The 25,813-nt window shown below is 44.7% G+C and overlaps 1 protein-coding gene across 2 annotated transcripts in view; it reads right to left on the reverse strand.

Moving 5' to 3' along the window:
• The window catches only part of mgat4c (mgat4 family member C), a 262,852-nt gene that overhangs the window by 106,608 nt on the left and 130,431 nt on the right, over window positions 1–25,813 (reverse strand). For both annotated transcript variants that reach the window (XM_061722439.1, XM_061722441.1), the window contains exon 3: window positions 2,165–2,293. The gene's annotated coding sequence lies outside the window, so the exon portion shown is untranslated. The remainder of the gene's footprint in view (window positions 1–2,164; window positions 2,294–25,813) is intronic.

The raw sequence follows: 25,813 nt of genomic DNA on the forward strand, positions 1-25,813 counted from the left end.
AAAGATGTAGAACCTGGAGGAGATGACATATGTGCTGCTGGGTCTGGGACTTGTGTTTGATACCAAGTTAAAAAATGAGAGTGAGAGAAGCTTCAAGCGGTGACACAGCAAGAAGGTCCTGGGTTCAATTCCCGCCGGGGACGCTGTGGGCGCTGAATGCGTGTTAAGTCCACACCCTGGGTGGGGTTGGAAAGGGCCTTTCTGTGTGGAGTTTGCATGTTCTCTCCATTTTCCCTTGGTAGCTAATGTGAGCTACCTTCACCAGATGGTATGGGGGGGATCCGGCCGGAATAACGTGATCCTTCCACGCGCTACGTCCGGCCAGAGAAACCCCACCCTGCCTGGTGAAAAGAAGCGGCTGCTCACTCCTCAGGTTAAGGAGGAGACCTGAGCTCAGTGCAGGGCTCCCGGGGTTGGTAGAGGGGAGCAATGGGACATAGGTAGGAGCTCTGGGTGATAAAATGGGTAAAAAATCAGGGATAAAAATATATAAAAAAATTTAAAAAAATAAAATAAATAAAAGCTCGATCTCAAGAGCTTCAGTATGATTCGACTACAGCCCTACACCAAAATGTATGTCTGTATATGTATTGTAAAGGTACCAGTATGGAGGAACACGGAGGCGGGTCAAAAGCAAAACTGAGGCGTTTTAATCACATATCAGGGGGAAGAGGAGGGAAAAACATTGCTGCCTTGTCAACAGAATGCATCTTAAAACGAGGGTTTGCAGACGATGACGGCGTCGAACAGAAGGGTTGGACACGGGCGCGAAACATTGACAGCAACATTGAGAGCTGTCATCACTTGGTATTCTCAGTAAAATTAACATCAGAGTTGTGAATTAAGAGCCAATGGAGGAAATAATAAGTGTTCTTTTAAATATAAAGTGGTTAATTGTGTGTTAGGCAAGGCAAGGTTATTCAACACAACGTAATTCAAAGTGCTTTACATCAACATTAAAAGCGACAAGACACAATTAAACAGTAAATAACAAATAAAATGAAATTAAATGATAAGAAAAGAGGTAAAGTAATAAAAACCACAAGTTGTTAAAAAGTAAGGGCAGTAGAGTACAGCAGGTACATCTCATTCTTACAATGGGAAGAATTACATTTCTATACGGTCAAAATGTAAAAAGACCGGGTCAAATACAGGATTACAAAAGTAATCTGTAGCAATTCGTACGGTGAATTAAACCAATTTTACAATAGGCCTACTATGCCACAATGCCTGCATTCAGGGCTTATTCATCATTAGTGTAACTTCGCCCGGTTTTGAAAAATCATAAGGATTTAATTTAAGAGTACGCTTAAACAACAAATAAAATGATAAGAAAAGAGGTAAAATAATAAAAAGCACAAGTTGTTAAAAGACCAACTAACCAGGTCCTGGTTGGCCTGGAGCGAGCTACCTGTCCGGCCCTCAGCTAACCTCAGCCATCAACCAGAAAGAAGTTAGTTAGCATCAAAGGTTAATAGGAGCTAAACCTGGCTAAGCTAACTAGGTTGTAGTGACTGTTCTTCCAAATGCTGTGGGTGACATCACAGGACACTTGTCCAGTTCTTTGTATACAGTCGCCAAACTTGGACTCCCAGAACAGAACCGAGTCCCCCGAGTTCAAGTCTGAGGCATTAATCCCTGTTGAGTCCAGCCCTAATGACAGAAATGTCAGCTTTGGAAACAAACAGATTTTAAAGACGCATTTAAAGCGTCTCTAAGCGTAAATGTTCTCACATTTCACTTGTGGAAATGTTCAGTAACACTTTAGACACTTCTTAAGGACATTGTGGTGCCGTTAGATGCAAGTACTGATGGTGCGTGGGAACGCGCCTCCTGCACAAAATGAGTATTCAATCGAATGCAGACGTTATCTCGGGCTACAGTTCCGTTGCTAATCACAAAGGAAATAAATGAAATCTCATCTCTGATTTGCAAGAAATACATTTAATGCACGAGTCCTTAAATCAGGGCTCGGGTCAGACTTGAGTCCGAGTCCCAGACCTGAGAACTAGCAGCCTGCAGAGTCATTTCACACTCTCAGATAAAAGAAACCATCCATCAGGGAAGGGAGGGTTTGTTTTATATACAACGCCAGTGAAAGGGTCAGTATGATGACCGACGTGTGTTTTAGTGCTTTACTTGCTTCCTGAGAAGCGCTGCTCACCTCATATGTGACGAACAGGCGGCGTCGCTGCAGGAACTCCAGATGGCAACGGCAGCGGCGGTCCGATCCGCGGCTGAGATGCTCGTGTCACGCAGCCACTCTGGACGCTCTGATCGGTTACCGTGGGAGCTGGAACGGAAACCATGAGGTTCAGTACGTGCAGCACACACCGAGTCATGCAAGTGTTCATGCAGACGCCACGGCGACAACATCCACAGAAGCTGCGCTGCAGACCCGACAAGTCAGAAAGTAAATAGAGCAACAATATTTTGCATCAATCAATAAAGAGCTTGTGGTGTTTAATGTCCGTCATAATTGGTTTTATTGTCCTGTTAATGTTTAAGGAAGGGTCCGACGACACCGAGGCCTCGGTGGACCCTCCTTGTAACCAACAGTGAATAATTGTGGAAACAATATCTCAGCACCCCGTGGTTATGACACATTTACTTCATTATATGGACAGATCTGCATTTATGAGCCTTACAAATGTAATTAGATTTTTTTAAAGCAACGACTGCTCGGTGGTGGACTTGTTCTTTGGCAGACGGTAGTGTTGTTTTCATCAGCCTGTTTCAATTTTAGTTTTAGTCTAGTCTTTGGGTCAAGCTATCATTTTAGTTTTTATTAGTTTTAGTCACGTTTGTTCTCATTTTAGTCGTGTCAAGTTTCAGTCGACTAAAAGTCTGAGCATTTTAGTCTTATTTTAGTCAGAATTGTCCAGGACTATTTTAGTCAAAGATTGTATTTAGCCAACCCCATTTTACAATTCAAACAAGGTTATCTTATTTTTATATCATTGTTACCTTATAGACTCAAGAATACATTCATTCTAGAGACAACATATTTATTTTTTCCACATTTCTCCCCATCTATTTCTTGTTTGACGACACATTGGGTTTTCTTTTCCACGTCTATGTAGGAAAATGGATCTACAGATCTAAAGACAACTGGTTTAAATACTAAACCAGAGGAAACTTTGTTAGAACATTTCGTCTCGTTTTGGTCAACGAAAATGAAGACATTTCAGCAAAGTTTTTATTTTGTAATCTACATTTTAGTCTCGTTTTTTTATTCGTCGACGATATTGCATTATATATTTAATTATCGTTCTCGTCACATGACAAGCATTTTTGTTGCGTCTTGTCTTGTTTTCCTCAGGTGATAAAGGTTCAATGACGACGATATTTAGTGATAATTTTCATTGATGAAAGAAACTTTAGTACGGACGAATCTGTGAAGCTTATTGGAGTCGTGAAAAGAGTCTCAAAACCATTCGTGTGTATCTACAGCTTTGTGCGATTCGTGCACGCGTATTTAACGATTTGTGTGTGTAGGAGGCTTTTTGAATTCGTAACTATCGTCTTTGTCCGTAACTTCAAGCATCTTAAGCACAAATCAAATCGTACGCACATACAAATGTTTTGAGTCCGTTTTCTCTCCATACCGCTGGGACGCAGCAATGACTAGCGGTGACAAGACCGCAAGGACACTGCGATCATTTACCCAGCAGCTCACGTTAGACCGGAGCGCCGCCGGGCCTTGTTTGAACTCATCTCAACTGTCATCCTGCCTTACAAGAATTATTAAATACAAACAATTACCTCCTACTGTCTGACTGGATAAAAGAAACGGCCCTGGAAGAAGAGGAGTCATCTGTAACCTGAGCAGCACGGCTGTTTCGCCGGCGCTCGTTAGTATTACGCACAACGCTGGGCAGTCTACGCACGCAAAGTGATGCATCACAGGCAGCGTTCGAAGCATGAATGTTTAAAGACCTCCGGTGCATCCGGAGTCTTATCACAGCTGTATGAACAGAAAACACATCAGGATGTCTGAGCGGGTCAGAGCGGCTGATCTGATGAGTGAAAACACCAGATCTGGTCGGAGCCGGCCGCGGAGGCTGCAGACTGCTCTGGAACAAAGTTCATCTTCTCTTGATTTGTCCGTCTGGAAAGTGTAACTCTGAGGTCAGGGTGTCCGAATAATGTGTGGCTTGTGTGAAATTGGACTAATCTTTCCTTCAGACAGGACAGAGTGAAAGAATATTTCACAATCTGATCCACATTTTCCCTCCTCCACTGCAGAAAGCTGCAGGTGAGCTCCTTCGAGGTGGGGGGGTAAAGCCACGGGGCTACATTCTCATTTGGAGAAAGAGTTACGGTTGCCTGCTGTGTGCGCAGATGTGTCTGCATGTTGGTAGTATTTCCTCCCTTTGAGGAAATATTCACTCGGTATTGAAAGGAGCCCTGTTGTCGTCTTTTTTACTGAAATGTAACCAGACTTTCAAGCGTTTGTGTCACTTGGGCGACATGTTTATTATTGACTACGCACTCATTACACATGTATGCTACCGTGCGTAAACTACGCGTCGTAAACTACGCGACGTAAACTACGCGACGTAAACTACGCGACGTAAACTACGTGCGTAACTACAGGACGTAAACTACGCAACGTAAGCTACGCAACGTAAGCCACGCAACGTGAGCCACGCAACGTGAGCCACGCAACGTGAGCCACGCAACGTGAGCCACGCAACGTGAGCCACGCAACGTGAGCCACGCAACGTGAGCCACGCAACGTGAGCCACGCAACGTGAGCCACGCAACGTAAGCTACACAACGTGCATAAACTACGCAGCGTAAGCTACACAACGTAAACTACACAACGTACGTAAACTATGCAACATAAGCTATGCAACGTAAGCTACGCAACATAAGCTACCCAACATGTAGGACAGCATTTGTGCCCACTGGAATAGAAAGGGATTCGTTAGCAAGATCTTCAAACGATTCCAAATAATTGAAACCCTGGGAACTGGATCTTAACAAGAACCGGTTCTCGATTTCCATCCCTAGTAAGCAGTTCAATTCATATTTTCAGATTGGTTTCAGGCCTCATTTACATGTGAAAATGAATCAGATATGATTCAGATGCGTATATTTGGATCTGTCATTTGCATTTTTACCCATTTTTACCCGCATTCTTGACATCCTTGAAAATGTGAAGATGGCGAGAGACAAACACAGATGGACAGGCTTTCCTCTCTCTTCTACACTTTGAAATAATCCTAATCCTTTGCAGTGTTCCAAGAATCCTTTGGAAAGCTTCAGTTTAGATGATATAATTCAGTTGTTTCTTTCACAACTTCAAAAATAAAGTGGACGCAGTTCCTCTGTCGTTGCAGCCAATTTTAACGAACCAACCAACAACAGTGTAAATACGCTCGTGGTCGAGCTCATAAACCTGTCCAAGGTCAATTCCCCACCAGTGAACCGGTGTGAAAGACGATATTGGTTATGAGTCACTTCTTAAAAGGTGATGTAAGCCACTCAGGAAGAAAAACCAAAAACTTTTCGTTTCTGCCGAGGTTTTGACAGATTGGAGATTAAACACCCAACAATTTGTGAATTTTTTGCCAAGTTTGGTGCCATTACCAGTTTTACCGTGCATCCATTTTAATTGCTAAGCCAAACTCCATTTGTGCTTGTAAAGCTTTTCATTTTCTAATTAACTTTGACCTGTACCAAGGGACTGTCAACGTAATCAATACTGCATTATTTGGCAACTTTTCCCCACACCTAATCGTATGCAAACCAAAGCCCATCCAACTCTTAATTAGATTTTCCCCTTCCCTCCTCTCTTCTTCTGCCTCCTGCCAGTTGTCGGCCTGAAGCATCCAGTTTTGGTGTTAATCAATGAGATGTGGGTTATACGTTTCTTTTAATCCTAATTCAACACAAAATCTATCACGGAGGATAATGACGTACGCCGTACCACCAGTTCCCGCCCATTGGACAATAAACTATAAATTCAACACTTCCTTCAAACGCGTCTACATCAGAGCTTGCCCTTGGACTTTTATTTTGGTGAAACACCCACATGGTATTTTTCCTGGAGGCAGAAACCCACTCAATATTCAATATTCCTCTGTTCGGTGGGGGAAAAGTCAGACCCCTCGGGAATGCTTTTCCCACCAGTAACCGTGGACTCTCTCAGTAGCATCGTGCCCCAGAGTCAGGAGACTGGATCCGGGGAAGACTGCGAGCCAGACGTGGACCTGACACCGGCTGGCTGCAGATCAAACGAGCAGCGCTGGCAGGCCAAGCGAGGAATACACCGGAGCCTCCGATCTACGCCAAGCCCCGGCCTCTGGCCTGGTCGGTGTGTCTCCGCTGGGTGAGCGGTGCAGGCTTATGTAGGGGGTCTCAGGGCACCGATCTGGCACTGTGGAAATGTCACCAGAATCTATGAAAACTCAAAAAAGGAAAAAAAGGAAAGAAGAAGTGGATGTGGAGAGGGATGAACAGATGCACATGCTGGAGGAGGTGTGGGATCTGGAGAGGGAGGCTGGGAGGAACAGAGACGATGGCACGGGGACAGAGATGCTGCTTTCCTGATTGAACACCTCTGCAGCATCGGCGCTCGGCTGTTGAGAGGATTCAAGGACGTTTGAAATTGCAGCCTTCTGAGGCGTGTTTCCTTTTTCTTTTTGCACTTTTGAAACAAGCGTAATGGTGAAGACCTCCACCAGACTCACCAGACAAACCGAATTCACCTTATTCACTATACAAACCGGCCTCACCGGACAAACCGGACTCACCGGACTAACCGTACAAACACAACTATGATAAATTAGGAATGGGCGATATTTTACCGTTCACGATATACCATCCAAAAAATTCCTCACGATAAGAATTTGTCATCTCGCGGTAAAAACGATAAATTCCCTTTGATAAAGTTTTTGTGTAAAAATTATTTATGGTTCTGCGTTAAATCCACAACGTACGGGAAGGAAGGAAGGAAGGAAGGAAGGAAGGAAGGAAGGAAGGAAGGAAGGAAGGAAGGGAGAATACAAGGAAAGGAGGAAGGAAGGGAGAAAAGAGGAAAGAAGGTAGGAAGGAAGGAAGGAAATGAGCCTGAAAGAAAGAAAGAAAGAAAGAAAGAAAGAAAGAAAGAAAGAAAGAAAGAAAGAAAGAAAGAAAGAAAGAAAGAAAGAAAGAAAGAAAGAAAGAAAGAAAGAAAGAAAGAAAGAAAGAAAGAAAGAAAGAAAGAAAGAAAGAAAAAAAAAGGATAAATTCCCGTTGATGACGATTTGTGTAACAAACATGGCGGATCTGTTAGCGAGATAGATTTATAGTTGAAAAGGTGGAGTTGAATTGGTATTTTTTAATCGTTATCGGGATAAATGCCGGAAATTATCGTGATACATTTTTTAGTCCATACCGCCCATCCCTATGATAAATATAATGATATATGATGATATATATAACTATTTACTTTTTTTCCCACTGTTGACACAAGCTTAATGGTGAAGACCTCCACCGTACTAACCGGACTCACTGTACAAACCAGACTCATCGGACTCACCGTACAAACGAAACTAGGTGTCATTTAAAAAAAGCAAACCTGCTCTGTCGGGATTCTCGTCTATATTTGACTTAGGAAGTCATCAGCAACAAGAAGCATCATGGGAACCATTATGTTAACATGAAACACAATCTGATCTAACTCACAACAACAGGCTGGTAACACTCGAATAGAAAACCTCCTTTAATGCTCACGCGGCCGAGGAAAAAGAGCAAGCGAACCCACAGATTAATTACTTGAGTGGGACTAATTGGAATCAGTGCTTAACAGCTGGAGACCAATTACTGAAATGAGTTCGGAGGCGTGGTTCAGAGCCACTTCAGTAAAATACACTCATGTATTTGAGGTTTTCTGAGTGGGGTTGATCTGCGTGAGGCTGGGAAGTGATTCAAAGTCATCTCAGAGCGTTTACACATAGCGGGGTATTTACAAAAACGCCCCCCTCTATATTTTGAAAAATACCATCATTTACACAAACCCGCTTAAATGCGCTGTTAAGGGGTGCTTTGAGCATCCAAACCTACAGGGGGCAGTGTAACGAGAAGCATAACATCATGCTTGCCAATCGGAATCCTGGAAAAAAACATCAACAAATGACACGAGTAACTACGGTGGCCAAACAAATCGTAAACGCAGGTCGCACACATGACGCTGGTGACGTTTCTGTCGCATAATGTGACATTCTGAAGCCTATGTCCGTTTCCCTCTGTTTACAAGCAAACGTGAAGACAGAGTTTTTGAAAATCTCCACTTTGGCCAGTGTTTTCAGAATTGATCGTTTTTGGAGACTTTAAGCTTTGTTTTTTTGTGTAAACAAACGGCCAAAAACGCATGAAAACACCACTGTTTTTGCTACGTGTAAACGGGGCCTTAGAGCGTTTACGCATCCATCAGTCTTCAGTTAGGGAAACTGCATAGAATTGGACACACTTTAGATCTGGAGCCGCTTTTCCTGAAGGTGGAGGTCCAGCCAAGATGACCCCAAAGACACGACAATGAGTCCTCATTGACGTCAAGAAGAACCAACTAGGAACAGCTGAAGACCCGATGACATCACTGGAGCTGGAAAAGTCTCCATTCATGGGTCCAGCGCCCAGAAGCCCCTGAACCAGCAGGATGAACGTGGAAGATATTCACGACAAAAACTGCTTGACCTCCGAGTGACGAGCCAAGAGCCCCTCTAGGAATACGCCTAATGTTCCTGGATAAAAATCAAAGTTGTCTCATTTTAAATAAAACATCTTTGCCACTGGGGCAACGAAACATTTCTTGACTAGAATTCTTAAAAGGAAAACGTGCTTTTCCTCCAGCTCAGAATATTGGACGGGTGTGTTCAGCAAAGACATGAAATAAATTCATGTTTTCAGTTTCTCGCAGGAAATTGAAGGATTCATATGCCGTTCCTTTCCATGTCTTTACACCTCCGTTCACATCTGGATTAAGATTTTAGAGGGACGGTCAGAGCTGCTCCATTTATTCGCTGCACCGCGTCTAAAAGACAATTTTACCTAATGTGACCTCGGGGCACTCATCTTTGAAGGAATTTCTTTTTTTATTTTACGGTCTCGATTCTGGAGTCACAAAACAAAAACTGTTTAATAGAAAAAAAAAGCTATTTGCACTTTAAGTTGAAGAAAAGAACCCTGCAAAGGTTTGAAAGAGGTAAAAAACCCACACTTGGATAACTCATCGCAGGAAGAAGGCGTCAGAGATCTGGTTCCTCACACAGCTTTTAAGCCCTCAGAAGCTTAAAGCAACGCACGAGGTAACCGCCACCTGATGCCAGAACAAAAGACCCGTTTCTGCATCCACACGGCCCCAACAACGCCAGCACAGTCATCCTTAAACGCGGTTATTTATAGCACAGACAATTAAGTAGAAATACATCATTAGAAATAATAAAAATAAAATTACTTTCACAGTGAGGAGTACGCTCGGCGAAAATTGTCTGTCGCCTTTTTGCTTCCATTTCCGTTTCACCGCATGAGATTTAAATTGCTCTAAGAACGTGTGTGTGCATGGCCTGGATAATTTATGAGCTGTGCAGATTCTCACAACGTATTTTTCTATAATATTTACCAGGAAAAAAAGGCATGTGGACATTATTTAGAGCTCCACGTACGGCCTCGCTCTGCAGATAGCACCGTCGGTGAAACGTGCTCCAACGTCCCTGGAGACGTCGATGCCGCCGCAGGAGCACTGATTATTTTCTCCTCGAGTATAGAGAGTACTGATGTCCTTGTTTAGATTCACAGATCCCACTATCCAGAAAATTACATCTAGAATACCTGATTTATGTGGCTGGTTGGTTCCAGATGCCTCAGAGTCCAGAGATGTCGATGCAACCTGGTCCCAAGCTTTAAATGTTCAAAAATGCCATAAATGCCTTTTTCACTACCGTTGTTGGCGTTTTGATTTTTTGATTTTAGTTTCCAGTCAAAGCCCAGATGACCTGAAGAGACTGGAAAAAACAGTTGTCAGAGCTATGGAAGATGCCTTACTGATCCTGGCCAACCTAAAACTGGACACAGCAGGCTGGAACGGGCCCATAGCTATTTTAGCTTAGCTCATGCTATCCTGTGATGATAGATACCTTAGACTCATTCTAATCTATTTTATCCATCCGAGGGTGTCTACAGGTTTGACCAAGGTAAATTTAACAGTTTTTAATACCCTTTTCAAACAAAATTTAAGACCAAAATTAAAGCTGCAAGCAGCGATGAACGGGCCCTCGCACTCACGGCCGCCGCCCCCCATAAGCATATCAGAAATGACACCACCCACGACTTCCTATGTCAAACCATTCAAAAGTTCTAGCAGAAAAAAGGGACAACCAATCACAAGAAGGGGCGGGGCTAATTCAGGCCAATGAAGGTCAATGACTCCATACAGAGTCTGATGACACAACCCACGACTCTCCATGTCAAACCATTCAAAACTTATAGCAGGAAATAGGGACAACCAATCAAAAGAAGGGGCGGGGCTAATTTTCACCAATTATGGTCAAGGACTCAATACCGAGTCCCATGACACCACCCATGACTCTTTATGTCAAACCATTCAAAAGTTATGGCAGAGAAAAGTTTTCCGGGGGGTGCTGTTGAGCCATTTTGCCACGCCCATTAATGCAAACCATGAAATATCAAATTTATCACCAGGCCTGGCTTGCATGCAAAATTTGGTGACTTTTGGAGAACTATCAAATATGGACCAATCAGATTAAGGGGGCACGCTTTTTGGCGTCTAGCATCGCCACAATAACACTTTTGAAAGAGAAAAGTAATGCGCGTAGTCGCAAGATGGAGACGCACATTTTGAGGTATAAGTCACCTGGATGCACGTTACGGTTCGGGCCATATTAATTGCCGAAGGAATGGCATTAATTGCGCCAAAATTACACAATTAATTCAAAATGGCCGACTTCCTGTTCAATTTCGGCCATGGCGCCAAGAGACTTTTCTTTAAGTTGCGACATGATACAGGTGTGTACCGATTTTCGTTCATGTACGTCAAACCGTATTATGGGGCTTGAGGCTCAATGTTTTTTCCCTCTGAACCAATCAGATGAAGGGTGGGCGCACTTTTTGGTGTCTAGCGTTGCCGCGGTAACGCTTTTAAATGAGAAAAGTAATGTGCGTCGTTGCAGGACAGGGACGCACATATTGATGTAGAAAAAAAAAAATTGCTGACAAAAAAGTCTGGATACTGCGGGAATCGAACTCTGATCTCTGACTCCAAAGGCGGGAACGCTCTGGCTGAGCTAAGACTCAGCTTCTCATTTCTATTTGACCTACTGAATTAGGAGAGACCAACATATCGATATTTAGTAATGTAAGTCTGGAGCTGTTTTTTCTAATTTTTTTAAATATTTGTAAGTTATAAATATTAGTAAAACCCTACTATTTTAATTATTACTTTTTCTGTAACCATTCTGCCAAGGTTGTAACCGGGCTGAGCTGGGAATATTTCTGACGTCACCACATTACAGGGAGCTGATTGGTCGGGGGGCGGGGCCGTCATCACCCTACTCGCCACTGATTGGTCGGGGGGCGGGGCCGTCATCACCCTACTCGCCACCGATTGGTCGGGGGGCGGGGCCGTCATCACCCTCCGCGCCACTGATTGGTCGGGAGGCGGGGCCGTCATCACCCTACTCGCCATCGATTGGTCGGGGGGCGGGGCCGGCAGACGTTTGAATCAGGAAGCGGGAGTCAGCGCGAGAGCGACTGGCGGCTCGTGGCGATTTTATTATAAAAAAGGGACAACCAATCAGAAGAAGGGGCGGGCCTAATTCAGGCCAAAGAAGCTCAAGGACTCATTGCAGAGTCCCTTGACACCACCTACGACTTCCTATGTCAAACCATTCAAAGTTTATAGCAGAAAAAAGGGACAACCAATCAGAAGAAGGGGCGGGGCTAATTCAGGCCAATGAAGGTCAAGGACTCCATACAGAATCTGATGACACCACCCACGACTCTCTATGTCAAACCATTCAAAAGTTATGGGAGAGAAAAGTATTCAAGGTGGCGCTGTTGAGCCGTTAGGCCACGCCCATTAATGCAAACCATGAAATATAAAATTTATCACCAGGCCTGGCTTGCATGCAAAATTTGGTGACTTTTGGAGAACTATCAAATATGGACCAATCACATGAAGGGGGGGCGCGCCTTTTGGCGTCTAGCGTCGCCACGGTAACACTTTTGAAAGAGAAAAGTAATGCGTGGTGTCGCAGGATGTAGACGCACATTTTGATGTATAACACACCTGGGTGCACGATACGGTTCGGGCTGAATTAACTCTCGAAGGAATGGCATAAATTTCGCCAAAATGACACAATTTATTCAAAATGGCCGACATCCTGTTCGGTTTTGGCCATGGCTCCAAGAGACTTTTCTTTAAGTTGTGCCATGATACAGGTGTGTAGCGATTTTCGTGCATGTACGTCAAACCGTATTGTGGGGCTTGAGGCACAAAGTTTTCCGGGGGGCGCTGTTGAGACATTTTGCCACGCCCATTAATGCAAACCATGAAATATCAAATTTATCTCCAGGCCTGGCTTGCGTGCCAAATTTGGTGCCTTTTGGGGAACTATCAAATATGGACCAATCAGATGAAGGGGGGGTGCGCTTGTTGGCGTCTAGCGTCGCCACGGTAACACTTTCGAAAGAGAAAAGTAATGCGTGTAGTCGCAGGATGGAGACGCACATTTTGATGTATAACACATCTGGGTTCACGATACGGTTCGGGCTGAATTAACTCTCGAAGAATGGCATATATTGCTCCAAAATTACGCAATTAATTCAGAATGTTCAAAATGGCCGACTTCCTGTTCGGTTTCGGCCATGGCGCCAAGAGACTTTTCTTTTAGTTGCGACATAATACAGGAGTGTACCGATTTTCGTTCATGTACGTCAAACCGTATTATGGGGCTTGAGGCACAAAGTTTTTTCTGTCGAACCAATCAGATGAAGGGTGGGCGCGCTTTTTGGCGTCTAGCGTCGCCACGGTAACGCTTTTGAAAGAGAAAAGTAATGCGTGTTGTCGCAGGAGGGAGACGCACATTTTGATGTATAACACACTTGGGGGCACGTTACGGTTCGGGCTGAATTAACTTTCGAAGGAATGGCATAAATTTCGCCAAAATGACACGACTAATTCAAAATGGCCTACTTCCTGTTCGGTTTCGGGCATGACGCCAAGAGACTTTTCTTTCAGTTGCGCCATGATACAGGTGTGTACCGATATTCGTGCATGTACGTCAAACCGTATCGTGGGGCTTGAGGCACAAAGTTTTCAAGGGGGCGCTGTTGAGCCATTTTGCCACGCCCATTAATGGAAACCATTAAATATCAAATTTTTCGCCAGGCCTGACTAGGGTGCAAAATTTGGTGACTTTTTGGGCATGTTAAGGGGGGCAAAAAGGCCTTCACTTTGTCAGGAAAATAATAATAATAATAATTAAAGCTGCAAGCAGCGATGAACGGGCCCTCGCACTCACGGCCACCGCCCCCCATAAGCATATCAGAAATGACACCACCCACGAGTCTCTATGTCAAACCATTCAAAAGTTATAGCAGAAAAAAGGGACAACCAATCAGAAGAAGGGGCGGGGCTACTTCAGGCCAATGAAGGTCAAGGACTCCATAAAGAATCTGATGACCCCACCCACGACTCTCTATGTCAAACCATTCCAAAGTTATAGCAGAAAATCGGGACAACCAATCAGAAGAAGGGGCGGGGCTAATTAAGGCCAACGAAGCTTAAGGACTCATTACAGAGTCCCATGACACCACCCACAACTTCCTATGTCAAACCATTCAAAAGTTATGGCAGAGAAAAGTATTCTAGGGGGCGCTGTTGAGCCATTTTGCCACGCCCATTAATGCAAACCATGTAATATCAAATTTATCACCAGGCCTGGCTTGCATGCAAAATTTGGTGCCTTTTGGAGAACTATCAAATATGGACCAATCACATGAAGGGGGGGCGCGCCTTTTGGCGTCTAGCGTCGCCACGGTAACACTTTTGAAAGAGAAAAGTAATGCGTGGTGTCGCAGGATGTAGACGCACATTTTGATGTATAACACACCTGGGTGCACATTACGGTTCGGGCTGAATTAACTGCCGAAGGAATGGCATAAATTTCGCCAAAATGACACAATTTATTCAAAATGGCCGACATCCTGTTCGGTTTCGGCCATGGCTCCAAGAGACTTTTCTTTAAGTTCTGCCATGATACAGGTGTGTACCGATTTTCGTGCATGTACGTCAAACCGTATTGTGGGGCTTGAGGCACCAAGTTTTCCGGGGGGCGCTGTCGAGCCATTTTGCCACGCCCATTAATGCAAACCATTAAATATCAAATTTATCGCCAGGCCTGGCTTGCATGCCAAATTTGGTGCCTTTTGGGGAACTATCAAATATGGACCAATCAGATGAAGGGGGGGTGCGCTTGTTGGCGTCTAGCGTCGCCACGGTAACACTTTTGAAAGAGAAAAGTAATGCGTGTAGTCGCAGGATGGAGACGCACATTTTGATGTATAACACATCTGGGTTTACGAAACGGTTCGGGCTGAATTAACTCTCGAAGGAATGGCATATATTGCTCCAAAATTACGCAATTAATTCAGAATGTTCAAAATGGCCGACTTCCTGTTCGGTTTCGGCCATGGCGCCAAGAGACTTTTCTTTAAGTTGCGACATGATACAGGTGTGTACCGATTTTCGTTCATGTACGTCAAACCGTATTATGGGGCTTGAGGCGCAAAGTTTTTTCTGTCTGAAAGAATCAGATGAAGGGTGGGCGCGCTTTTTGGCGTCTAGCGTCGCCACGGTAACGCTTTTGAAAGAGAAAAGTAATGCGTGGTGTCGGAGGATGGAGACGCACATTTTTATGTATAACACACCTGGGTGCACGTTACGGTTCGGGCTGAATTAACTTTCGAAGGAATGGCATAAATTTCGCCAAAATGACATGACTAATTCAAAATGGCCGACATCCTGTTCGGTTTCGGGCATGACCCCAAGAGACTTTTCTTTAAGTTGTCCCATGATACAGGTGTGTACCGATTTTCGTGCATGTACGTCAAACCGTATCGTGGGGCTTGAGGCACAAAGTTTTCAAGGGGGCGCTGTTGAGCCATTTTGCCACGCCCATTAATGCAAACCTTTAAATATCAAATTTTTCGCCAGGCCTGACTAGGGTGCAAAATTTGGTGACTTTTTGGGCATGTTAAGGGGGGCAAAAAGGCCTTCACTTTGTCAGGAAAATAATAATAATAATAATAATAATAAAAATTCCTGCAAATACAATAGGGCCTTCGCACTGAAGGTGCTCGGGCCCTAATTAAAGCTGCAAGCAGCGATGAACGGGCCCTCGCACTCACGGCCACCGCCCCCCATAAGCATATCAGAAATGACACCACCCACGAGTCTCTATGTCAAACCATTCAAAAGTTATAGCAGAAAAAAGGGACAACCAATCAGAAGAAGGGGCGGGGCTACTTCAGGCCAATGAAGGTCAAGGACTCCATAAAGAATCTGATGACCCCACCCACGACTCTCTATGTCAAACCATTCCAAAGTTATAGCAGAAAATCGGGACAACCAATCAGAAGAAGGGGCGGGGCTAATTAAGGCCAACGAAGCTTAAGGACTCATTACAGAGTCCCATGACACCACCCACAACTTCCTATGTCAAACCATTCAAAAGTTATGGCAGAGAAAAGTATTCTAGGGGGCGCTGTTGAGCCATTTTGCCACGCCCATTAATGCAAACCATGTAATATCAAATTTATCACCAGGCCTGGCTTGCATGCAAAATTTGGTGCCTTTTGGAGAACTATCAAATATGGACCAATCACATGAAGGGGGGGCGCGCCTTTTGGCGTCTAGCGTCGCCACGGTAACACTTTTGAAAGAGAAAAGTAATGCGTGGTGTCGCAGGATGTAGACGCACATTTTGATGTATAACACACCTGGGTGCACATTACGGTTCGGGCTGAATTAACTGCCGAAGGAATGGCATAAATTTCGCCAAAATGACACAATTTATTCAAAATGGCCGACATCCTGTTCGGTTTCGGCCATGGCTCCAAGAGACTTTTCTTTAAGTTCTGCCATGATACAGGTGTGTACCGATTTTCGTGCATGTACGTCAAACCGTATTGTGGGGCTTGAGGCACCAAGTTTTCCGGGGGGCGCTGTCGAGCCATTTTGCCACGCCCATTAATGCAAACCATTAAATATCAAATTTATCGCCAGGCCTGGCTTGCATGCCAAATTTGGTGCCTTTTGGGGAACTATCAAATATGGACCAATCAGATGAAGGGGGGGTGCGCTTGTTGGCGTCTAGCGTCGCCACGGTAACACTTTTGAAAGAGAAAAGTAATGCGTGTAGTCGCAGGATGGAGACGCACATTTTGATGTATAACACATCTGGGTTTACGAAACGGTTCGGGCTGAATTAACTCTCGAAGGAATGGCATATATTGCTCCAAAATTACGCAATTAATTCAGAATGTTCAAAATGGCCGACTTCCTGTTCGGTTTCGGCCATGGCGCCAAGAGACTTTTCTTTAAGTTGCGACATGATACAGGTGTGTACCGATTTTCGTTCATGTACGTCAAACCGTATTATGGGGCTTGAGGCGCAAAGTTTTTTCTGTCTGAAAGAATCAGATGAAGGGTGGGCGCGCTTTTTGGCGTCTAGCGTCGCCACGGTAACGCTTTTGAAAGAGAAAAGTAATGCGTGGTGTCGGAGGATGGAGACGCACATTTTTATGTATAACACACCTGGGTGCACGTTACGGTTCGGGCTGAATTAACTTTCGAAGGAATGGCATAAATTTCGCCAAAATGACATGACTAATTCAAAATGGCCGACATCCTGTTCGGTTTCGGGCATGACCCCAAGAGACTTTTCTTTAAGTTGTCCCATGATACAGGTGTGTACCGATTTTCGTGCATGTACGTCAAACCGTATCGTGGGGCTTGAGGCACAAAGTTTTCAAGGGGGCGCTGTTGAGCCATTTTGCCACGCCCATTAATGCAAACCTTTAAATATCAAATTTTTCGCCAGGCCTGACTAGGGTGCAAAATTTGGTGACTTTTTGGGCATGTTAAGGGGGGCAAAAAGGCCTTCACTTTGTCAGGAAAATAATAATAATAATAATAATAATAAAAATTCCTGCAAATACAATAGGGCCTTCGCACTGAAGGTGCTCGGGCCCTAATTAAAGCTGCAAGCAGCGATGAACGGGCCCTCGCACTCACGGCCACCGCCCCCCATAAGCATATCAGAAATGACACCACCCATGACTTCCTATGTCAAACCATTCAAAAGTTATAGCAGAAAAAAGGGACAACCAATCAGAAGAAGGGGCGGGGCTAATTCAGGCCAATGAAAGTCAAGGAGTCCATACAGAGCCTGATGACACCACCCACGACTCTCTATGTCAAACCATTAAAAAGTTATAGCAGAAAATCGGACAACCTATCAGAAGAAGGGGCGGGGCTAATTCAGGCCAATGAAGGTCAAGGAGTCCATACAGAGTCAGATGACACCACCCACTACTCTCTATGTCAAAACATTCAAAAGTTATGGCAGAGAATAGTATTCTAGGGGGCGCTGTTAAGCCGTTAGGCCACGCCCATTAATGCAAACCATGAAATATAAAATTTATCGCCAGGCCTGACTTGTATGCAAAATTTGGTGACTTTTGGAGAACTATCAATATGGACCAATCAGATGAAGGGGAGGCACGCTTTTTGGCGTCTAGCGTCGCCACGGTAACACTTTTGAAAGAGAAAAGTAATGCCCGTAGTCGCAAGATGGAGACGCACATTTTGATGTATAACACACCTGGGTGCACGTTACGGTTCGGGCCGTATTAATTGCCGAAGGAATGGCATAAATTGCGGAAAAATTACACAATTCATTCAAAATGGCCGACTTCCTGTTCGGTTTCGGCCATGGCGCCAAGAGACTTTTCTTTAAGTTGCGACATGATACAGGTGTGTACCGATTTTCGTGCATGTACGTCAAACCGTATTGTGGGGCTTGAGGCACAAAGTTTTCTAGGGGGCGCTCTTGAGCCGTTAGGCCACGCCCATTCATACAAACCATGAATTATCAAATTTATCGCCAGGCCTGGCTTGCATGCAAAATTTGGTGACTTTTGGGGAACTATCAAATATGGACCAATCAGATGAAGGGGGGGCACGCTTTTTGGCGTCTAGCGTCGCCACAGTAACGCTTTTGAAAGAGAAAAGTAATGCCCGTAGTCGCAGGATGGAGACGCACATTTTGATGTATAACACATCTGGGTTCACGATACGGTTCGGGCCGTATTAATTCTCGAAGGAATGGCATATATTGCTCCAAAATTACACGATTAATTCAGAATGTTCAAAATGGCCGACTTCCTGTTCGGTTTCGGCCATGGCGCCAAGAGACTTTTCTTTAAGTTGCGACATGATACAGGTTTGTACCGATTTTCGTTCATGTACGTCAAACCGTATTGTGGGGCTTGAGGCGCAAAGTTTTTTCGGTCTGAACCAATCAGATGAAGGGTGGGCGCGCTTTTTGGCGTCTAGCGTCGCCACGGTAACGCTTTTGAAAGAGAAAAGTAATGCGTGTTGTCGCAGGATGGAGACGCACATTTTGATGTATAACACACTTGGAGCCACGTTATGGTTCGGGCCTTATTAACTGCCGAAGGAATGGCATAAATTGCGCCAAAGTGACACGATTAATTCAAAATGGCTGACTTCCTGTTCGGCTTCGGCCATGTCGCCAAGAGACTTTTCTTTAAGTTGTGTACTGATACAGGTGTGTAGCGATTTTCGTGCATGTACGTCAAACCGTATTGTGGGGCTTGAGGCACAAAATTTTCTGGGGGGCGCTGTTGAGCCATTTTGCCACGCCCATTAATGTAAACCATTAAATATCAAATTTTTCGCCAGGCCTGACTTGCATGCAAAATTTGGTGACTTTTTGGGCACGTTTAGGGGGGCAAAAAGGCCCTCCTTTCGTCAGAAGAAAAAAGAAAAAAAATTCCTACAGATACAATAGGGCCTTCGCACTGAAGGTGCTCGGGCCCTAATAATTAAAGCTGCAAGCAGCGATGAACGGGCCCTCGCACTCACGGCCACCGCCCCCCATAAGCATATCAGAAACGACACCACCCACGACTTCCTATGTCAAACCATTCAAAAGTTATAGCAGAAAAAAGGGACAACCAATCAGAAGAAGGGGTGGGGCTAATTCAGGCCAATGAAGGTAAAGGACTCCATACAGAATCTGATGACACCACCCACGACTCTCTATGTCAAACCATTCCAAAGTTATAGCAGAAAATCGGGACAACCAATCAGAAGAAGGGGCGGGGCTAATTTGCACCAATTATGGTCAAGGACTCAATACCGAGTCCGATGACACCACCCATGACTCTCTATGTCAAACCATTCAAAAGTTATAGCAGAAAAAAGTATTCTAGGGGGCGCTGTTGAGCCATTAGGCCACGCCCATTCATGCAAACCATGAAATATCAAATTTATCCCCAGGCCTGGCTTGGTGCAAAATTTGGTGACTTTTGGAGAACTATCAAATATGGACCAATCAGATGAAGGGGGCGCACTTTTTGGCGTCGAGTGTTGCCACGTTAACGCTTTCGAATGAGAAAAGTAATGCGCGTCGTCGCAGGAAGGAGACGCACATGTTGATGTAAAAAAAAACACACACAAATTGCTGACAATAATCTTAGCATTGAGCTGGGATCGATCCCACGATCTCCCACACGAAAGACGTTGACATTACCGCTGAGCCACGAATCAGCTTGGCCATTCTCTGACTGACTGACTTAGGACATACCAACATAGCGATGTAAAGTGAGTCCCGAATTGTTTTTTCGTAATTTTTAAAATATTTGTAAGATATAAATATTAGTAAAACCCCACTATTTGTTCTTTTGTGAATAGCATGTTCCAGTCTTTACTTCCTAGACACACACACTGCATGGAAGGGAGCGTTTGATTTATTGTTCACGTAACATTACTTTTATTTTTTCACAACCAAACCACGAACTTTATTTATGTCATTTGCACCGGGCAAGGACAAAAAATAAATAATTCCACCAAAATTCCAGAGATTTTTGTGGTTGGCTGACACATTACCAGCATATTTCAAATATGTCAAACCATTCAAAAGTTATAGTCAGAAATATGGACAACCAATCAGAAGAAGGGGGTGGGGCTAATTCAGGCCAACGAAGCTTAAGAATTCATTACAGAGTCCCATGACACCACCCACGACTTCCTATGTCAAACCATTAAAAAAGTTATAGCAGATAAAAGGGACAACCAATCAGAAGAAGGGGCGGGGCTAATTCAGGCCAATGAAGGTCAAGGACTCCATAAAGAATCTGATGACACCACCCACGACTTCCTATGTCAAACCATTCAAAAGTTATGGCAGAGAAAAGTTTTCTAGGGGGCGCTGTTGAGCCGTTAGGCCACGCCCATTAATGCAAACCATGAAATATCAAATTTATCGCCAAGTCTGGCTTGCATGCAAAATTTGGTGACTTTTGGGAAACTATCAAATATGGACCAATCAGATGAAGGGGGGGCGCGCTTTTTGGCGTCTAGCGTCGCCACGGTAACACTTTTGAAAGAGAAAAGTAATGCGCATAGTCGCAGGATGGAGACGCACATTTTGATGTATAACACATCTGGGTTCACGATACGGTTCGGGCCGTATTAATTCTCGAAGGAATGGCATATATTGCTCCAAAATTACGTGAATAATTAAGAATGTTCAAAATAGCCGACTTCCTGTTCGGTTTAGGCCATGGCGCCAAGAGACTTTTCTTTAAGTAGCGACATGATACAGGTGTGTACCGATTTTCGTTCATGTACGTCAAACCGTATTCTGGGGCTTGAGGCGCAAAGTTTTTTCTGTCTGAACCAATCAGATGATGGGTGGGCGCGCTTTTTGGCGTCTAGCGTCGCCACGGTAACGCTTTTGAGAGAGAAAAGTAATGCGTGGTGTCGGAGGATGGAGACGCACATTTTGATGTATAACACACATGGGGGCTCGTTACGGTTCGGGCCGTATTAACTGCCGAAGGAATGGCATAAATTTCGCCAAAATGACACGATTAATTCAAAATGGCCGACATCCTGTTCGGTTTCGGGCATGACTCCAAGAGACTTTTCTTTAAGTTGTGCAATGATACAGGTGTGTACTGATTTTCGTGCATGTAGGTCAAACCGTATCCTGGGGCTTGAGGCACAAAGTTTTCCGGGGGGCGCTGTTGAGCCATTTTGCCACGCCCATTAATGCAAACCATAAAATATCAAATTTTTCGCCAGGCCTGGTTTGCGTGCAAAATTTGGTGACTTTTTGGGCACGTTTAGGGGGGCAAAAAGGCCCTCCTTTCGTCAGAAAAATAATAATAATAATAATAATTAAAGCTGCAAGCAGCGATGAACGGGCCCTCGCACTCAGGGCCACCGCCCCCCATTAGCATATCAGAAATGACACCACCCACGACTTCCTATGTCAAACCATTCAAAAGTTATAGCAGAAAAAAGGGACAACCAATCAGAAGAAGGGGCGGGGCTAATTCAGGCCAATGAAGGTCAAGGAATCCATACAGAATCTGATGACACCACCCACGACTCTCTATGTCAAACCATTCCAAAGTTATAGCAGAAAAAAGGGACAACCAATCAGAAGAAGGGGCGGGGCTAATTAAGGCCAACGATGCTTAAGAACTCATTACAGAGTCCCATGACATCACCCACAACTTCCTATGTCAAACCATTCAAAAGTTATAGCAGAAAAAAGGGACAACCAATCAGAAGAAGGGGCGGGGCTAATTCAGGCCAATGAAGGTCAAGGACTCCATACAGAATCTGATGACACCACCCACGACTCTCTATGTCAAACCATTCCAAAGTTATAGCAGAAAAAAGGGACAACCAATCAGAAGAAGGGGCGGGGCTAATTAAGGCCAACGATGCTTAAGAACTCATTACAGAGTCCCATGACATCACCCACAACTTCCTATGTCAAACCATTCAAAAGTTATAGCAGAAAAAAGGGACAACCAATCAGAAGAAGGGGTGGGGCTAATTCAGGCCAATGAAGGTCAAGGACTCCATACAGAGTCCCATGACACCATCCACAACTTCCTATGTCAAACCATTCAAAAGTTATGGCAGAGAAAAGTATTCTAGGGGGCGCTGTTGAGCCGTTAGGCCATGCCCATTAATGCAAACCGTGAAATATCAAATTTATTGCCAAGTCTGTCTTGCATGCAAAATTTGGTGACTTTTGGAGAACTATCAAATATGGACCAATCAGATTTCAAAATGGCCGACTTCCTGTTCGGTTTCGGCCATGGCTCCAAGAGACTTTTCTTTAAGCTGTGCCATGATACAGGTGTATAGCGATTTTGGTGCATGTACGTCAAACCGTATTGTGGGGCTTGAGGCACAAAGTTTTCCGGGGGGCGCTGTTGAGCCATTTTGCCACGCCCATTAATGCAAACCATGAAATATCACATTTATCGCCAGGCCTGGCTTGCATGCCAAATTTGGTGCCTTTTGGGGAACTATCAAATATGGACCAATCAGATGAAGGGGGGGTGCGCTTGTTGGCGTCTAGCGTCGCCACGGTAACACTTTTGAAAGAGAAAAGTAATGCGTGTAGTCGCAGGATGGAGACGCACATTTTGATGTATAACACATCTGGGTTCACGATACGGTTCGGGCCGTATTAATTCTCGAAGGAATGGCATATATTGCTCCAAAATTACGCGATTAATTCAGAATGTTCAAAATGGCCGACTTCCTGTTCGGTTTCGGCCGTGGCGCCAAGAGACTTTTCTTTAAGTTGCGACATGATACAGGTGTGTAGCGATTTTCGTTCATGTACGTCAAACCGTATTGAGGGGCTTGAGGCGCAAAGTTTTTTCTGTCTGAACCAATCATATGAAGGGTGGGCGCGCTTTTCGGCGTCTAGCGTCGCCACGGTAACGCTTTTGAAAGAGAAAAGTAATGCGTGGTGTCGGAGGATGGAGACGCACATTTTGATGTATAACACACCTGGGTGCACGTTACGGTTCGGGCCGTATTAACTGCCGAAGGAAGGCATAAATTTCGCCAAAATGACACGATTAATTCAAAATGGCCGACTTCCTGTTCGGTTTCTCGACATGACGCCCAGAGACTTTTCTTTAAGTTGGGCCATGATACAGGTGTGTACCGATTTTCGTGCATGTACGACAAACCGCATTGTGGGGCTTGAGGCACAAAGTTTTCCGGGGGGCGCTGTTGAGCCATTTTGCCACGCCCATTAATTTAAACCATTAAATATCAAATTTTTCGCCAGGCCTGACTTGCATGCAAAATTTGGTGACTTTTTGGGCACGTTTAGGGGGGCAAAAAGGCCTTCCTTTTGTCAGAACAATAAGAAGAAGAAGAAGAAGAAGAAGAAGAAGAATTAAAGCTGCAAGCAGCGATGAACGGGCCCTCGCACTCACGGCCACCGCCCCCATAAGCATATCAGAAATGACACCACCCACGACTTCCTATGTCAAACCATTCAAAAGATATAGCAGAAAAAAGGGACAACCAATCAGAAGAAGGGGCGGGGCTAATTCAGGCCAATGAAGGTCAAGGACTCCATACAGAATCTGATGACACCACCCACGACTCTCTATGTCAAACCATTCAAAAGTTATAGCAGAAAAAAGGGACAACCAATCAGAAGAAGGGGCGGGGCTAATTAAGGCCAACGAAGCTTAAGGACTCATTACAGAGTCCCATGACACCACCCACGACTTCCTATGTCAAACCATTCAAAAGTTATAGCAGAAAAAAGGGACAACCAATCAGAAGAAGGGGCGGGGCTAATTCAGGCCAATGAAGGTCAAGGGCTCCATAAAGAATCTGATGACACCACCCACGACTCTCTATGTAAAACCATTCCAAAGTTATAGCAGAAAATCGGGACAACCAATCAGAAGAAGGGGCGGGGCTAATTAAGGCCAACGAAGCTTAAGGACTCATTACAGAGTCCCATGACACCACCCACAACTTCCTATGTCAAACCATTCAAAAGTTATGGCAGAGAAAAGTATTCTAGGGGGCGCTGTTGAGCCGTTAGGCCACGCCCATTAATGCAAACCATGAAATATCACATTTATCGCCAAGTCAGTCTTGCATGCAAAATTTGGTGACTTTTGGAGAACTATTAAATATGGACCAATCAGATTTCAAAATGGCCGACTTCCTGTTCGGCTTCGGGCCTTGGCTCTAAGAGACTTTTGTTTAAGTTGCGCCATGATACAGGTGTGTACCGATTTTCGTGCATGTACATCAAACCGTATTGTGGGGCTTGAGGGACAAAGTTTTCCGGGGGGCGCTGTTGAGCCATTTTGCCACGCCCATTAATGCAAACCATGAAATATCAAATTTATCGCCAGGCCTGGCTTGCGTGCCAAATTTGGTGCCTTTTGGGGAACTATCAAATATGGACCAATCAGATGAAGGGGGGGTGCGCTTGTTGGCGTCTAGCGTCGCCACGGTAACACTTTTGAAAGAGAAAAGTAATGCGTGTGGTCGCAGGATGGAGACGCACATTTTGATGTATAACACACCTGGGTGCACGTTACGGTTCGGGCCGTATTAATTCTCGAAGGAATGGCATGTATTGCTCCAAAATTACGTGATTAATTCAGAATGTTCAAAATGGCCGACTTCCTGTTCGGTTTTGGCCATGGCACCAAGAGACTTTTCTTTAAGTTGCGACATGATAAAGAAGTGTACCAATTTTCGTTCATGTACGTCACACCGCATTGTGGGGCTTGAGGCACAAAGTTTTTTCTGCCTGAACCAATCAGATGAAGGGTGGGCGCGCTTTTTGGCGTCTAGCGTCGCCCCGGTAACGCTTTTGAAAGAGAAAAGTAATGCGTGGTGTCGGAGGATGGAGACGCATATTTTGATGTATAACACACCTGGGTGCTCGTTACGGTTCGGGCCGTATTAACTGCCGAAGGAATGGCATGAATTTCGCCAAAATGACACGATTAATTCAAAATGGCCGACATCCTGTTCGGTTTTGGGCATGACTCCAAGAGACTTTTCTTTAAGTTGCGACATGATACAGGTGTGTACCGATTTTCGTGCATGTACGTCAAACCGTATCGTGGGGCTTGAGGCACAAAGTTTTCCGGGGGGCGCTGTTGAGCCATTTTGCCACGCCCATTAATGCAAACCATAAAATATCAAATTTTTCGCCAGGCCTGGTTTGCGTGCAAAATTTGGTGACTTTTTGGGCACGTTTAGGGGGGCAAAAAGGCCCTCCTTTCGTCAGAAAAATAATAATAATAATAATTAAAGCTGCAAGCAGCGATGAACGGGCCCTCGCACTCACGGCCACCGCCCCCCATAAGCATATCAGAAAAGACACCACCCACGACTCTCTATGTCAAACCATTCAAAAGTTATGGCAGAAAAAAGGGACAACCAATCAGAAGAAGGGGCGGGGCTAATTCAGGCCAATGAAAGTCAAGGACTCAATACCGAGTCCCATGACACCACCCACGACTCTCTATGTTAAACCATTCAAAAGTTATGGCAGAAAATCGGGACAACCAATCAGAAGAAGGGGCGGGGCTAATTAAGGCCAACGAAGCTTAAGAACTCAGTACAAAGTCCCATGACACCACCCACGACTTCCTATGTCAAATCATTAAAAAGTTATAGCAG

Source organism: Cololabis saira, chromosome 5 (genome assembly GCF_033807715.1).
Source record: "Cololabis saira isolate AMF1-May2022 chromosome 5, fColSai1.1, whole genome shotgun sequence".
Classification (NCBI taxonomy): Eukaryota; Metazoa; Chordata; class Actinopteri; order Beloniformes; family Belonidae; genus Cololabis; species Cololabis saira.